The following is a 3218-nucleotide window of genomic DNA, read 5'->3' as shown; positions in this document are numbered from 1 at the left end:
GTTTACCACACACACACACACACATGCAACAGTTAGATGTAATTAAGGCTAAGGCAACAACAATTAGCAATTTTAAGCAAATTCATGAAATGTTTATAAGCAAATGTTTATACACACACACACAGACTGACACACATACTTACTACAAACGCAGAATTATGCATGTGTATGTGAACATAAGTCAGCCCATAATTCAGTTTAGCTATTTGCGTAAATACCGCAAATAACTGTTTACACATTTTTCGTTTATGTTCAAATTGTTTTTGTGACATTATTTGATTTTCGTACACAGTGTTTGTTGTAAGTAATTAGCAGTTGTGTAAGAAAAGTAGTGCAAGATATATAGTTATATAGCATACATTTTGTACATACATATAAATAACTGTATTAAGTGATAAGGAGTTGCGAGTTGCTTTCGAGCTGTAAGAAAAACTAAATTTTATTATTATATCAATTTTTTGTTTTTGTAATTGAGTATCGAGCGATGAAGCAACAAAAAGTAGCAACATTTTGTGGCGACACGCTGTAACGGTTTAAAGTTTAAAGTTTAAAGTTTAGTAACTGTAATATGAAAATATTCTTACCCACCATTACCACCAATTGCATAATAAAATTAAAAATTGCATAAAACTTAAAAGTAGACAAGTGGAGCGCGATAAATTGATGGACAGACAATGCTACATACATACATACATACATAGTTATATACATATTTATAGTATATAAATAATTAAATTTTTAATACAGATATAAACTAGTAAATATAATTCACCATTTATGACAGTAAGTTATCGATAATCGATAACACATAAAGTGGCACCGAGAATATTTGCAATAACTAACTAACCGAATAAATGAATTACAACAACATACATACATACATACATATAGTGAATGTTAAATAGCAAGTATGCAAAACTAAGCAAATTTCAATACAATAGCTAAACTTTACCTTACCATAGTGCAAGTACATAAAGCATATAAATTAAAGTGAAAAGTAATAATAATTAATAAAAAAATAAAATTTCTATTGATAATATTACCTCTTAGCAAAAGTTTAATGAAATCTAAAAACAGTAATCTTTAATAAAAATCTTTCATGAATAACGGCATAATAAGTTAGTCAACTGCAATTTCACACATTTGTAAAAAAAAAAAACAAAAAACATTAAATTAAATAGAAAAAGTATTGTAATAATGCAGCACACAAGCAACAAAACATACCGACGTCATTGAGTTGTTATAACCTTAAAAACTAACCTAACTTTTTTGACATTCGCATAGTTTAGCACAATCTCACACATGAATTCCTTGAAATTGTATTCCAAAATGCTGAAGAAAGCTGAAAAATGCTGCTCAGCACTCATCAAGCAACTTTACGACACACTATAAATACACCACATTACTACATAACTACAAGTTGAAAATAGCATTTTTAAACAAAACATTTTAATTGAATTAAAAAAAAAAAAATTTTAAACAAAAACAAAGATAATAAATTTAAAGCGCGCCTTAATTTTCTTAAGTTTCAATTTTTTTGAATTAAACAATTTTTTTTTTTTTTATTAATTTAAAAATTTAATTTTTATTTTTTACTTAAAAATTTAATTTTTATTTTAAAAATAATTTAAAAATTTAATTTTTTTTTTGTTTTTTTCTTTTTAATTTTTTGTTTTTTCCAAATTGCCAAAGAAAATTTTTGTTTGTCAATTTTCATAAAAAAATTACTTTGCATACTTGTTCGAAAAAGCTCGCGTTTTTCATTTCGAAAATTTTTACAAATAAAATTCGAGCTAATATTCTTATATTATTAGTTTCAATTAGTACATCTTCATGTTGTGCGTTTCTTTGTATACTTAGTTTATTTCTAATCTAAATTCTACTACTTTATTTTTAGTACGCTAATTTCTAGCATTGGTTTGTGCAACGCTGTCTTTCCAAAAAATTAACTAGAATTTTTCTTTCGGAAGTGCGCGCTAGCTGCAGGGGCATTAAAGCACAGTCAGTTCAAGCATTCATATATTTTTTTTCCCCGAAAAACAATTTTTATAGAATAATTTACAAACTTGCTAAATTAATTGAATTTATACAAATTTTTTTTTTTAATTTTTTTAAATTTATCAAATTTTTTCAAACATGTTTGTTCATGTTTTTTTATAATTTATCAGTTTTTTCAAGCATTGTTGTTCATGGGAAATATTAAAAGAGAGCATCTCTTCATTTACCACATTTTTTTTTAGATTTTTTTAAATTATTTTTTTTAAATCCTGATTAACTTAAAATGTAAAATGTATTTTTTATTTTTTTTTTATTAAAATTGTTGATTTAATTGGTTTGGTTCTGCGCTGTTTTAATTTATTTATTTTTCCCTATTTATTTATTTTTTTTATTTCTAATTTGTTATATTTTCATAATTTTGTTTAATTTGTTTATTTTTTATAATTTTGTTTATTTTTTTTTAATTTTGTCTTTTATTTATTTTATTTGTTTAATTTGTTTTACTTTTTACCTTTTTCAGTTTAATTCTATTATTTTTGTTTGTTTTATTTTAAAATTTGGTTGTTTGTTTCTAATATTTTATTTTTTAATTTTACCTTTTTTTAATTTTTCTTTTATTTATTTATATTTATCTTTAATTTTTTTAATTTGCTTTATTTATTGCCTTATTTTAAAGACTTCTATTAAATTTGTATTTTGTTATTTGTTTTTTTTTAAGTTGGTCGTTTTTATTTTGTCATTTGTAGATATTTTTTAATTTTTTAAATTTTTTATTAATTTTATTTTGTGTTTAATAATTTATTTATTTTTCAATTTTAGTTATATATTGATTTCTTGATTAACTTTACTATCATTATTTAACTTTGTTTATTTGTATTATTTTTCTAATTATTTTTTTTTATTATAAATTTTAATCCTGAAAAACGTATATAATTTATAAAAATATTATTCAGAACTTTTATTGTCAAAACGTTTTAATTTCCCTGCAACTTACGCCACTCTCTCAGATCATCTGATGACAAAATGTACAAACTTTGGAAAGGCACTAGGCGCATAACACCCATTGAAATGAAAATCAACATTTTAGTTAAAATTACAAATTTACTTTTATTACAGAAAATTCATATTTTTTTCTGGCGTTTCTTAGCCTATTTTTTCTACTTATAATATAATAACTTTATGAAACCGTTTATTTGTGTAACTTTAATTTGAATACAAAC

Source organism: Bactrocera tryoni, chromosome 1 (genome assembly GCF_016617805.1).
Source record: "Bactrocera tryoni isolate S06 chromosome 1, CSIRO_BtryS06_freeze2, whole genome shotgun sequence".
NCBI lineage: Eukaryota > Metazoa > Arthropoda > Insecta > Diptera > Tephritidae > Bactrocera > Bactrocera tryoni.
Note: the sequence above shows the minus strand (reverse complement) of the source record.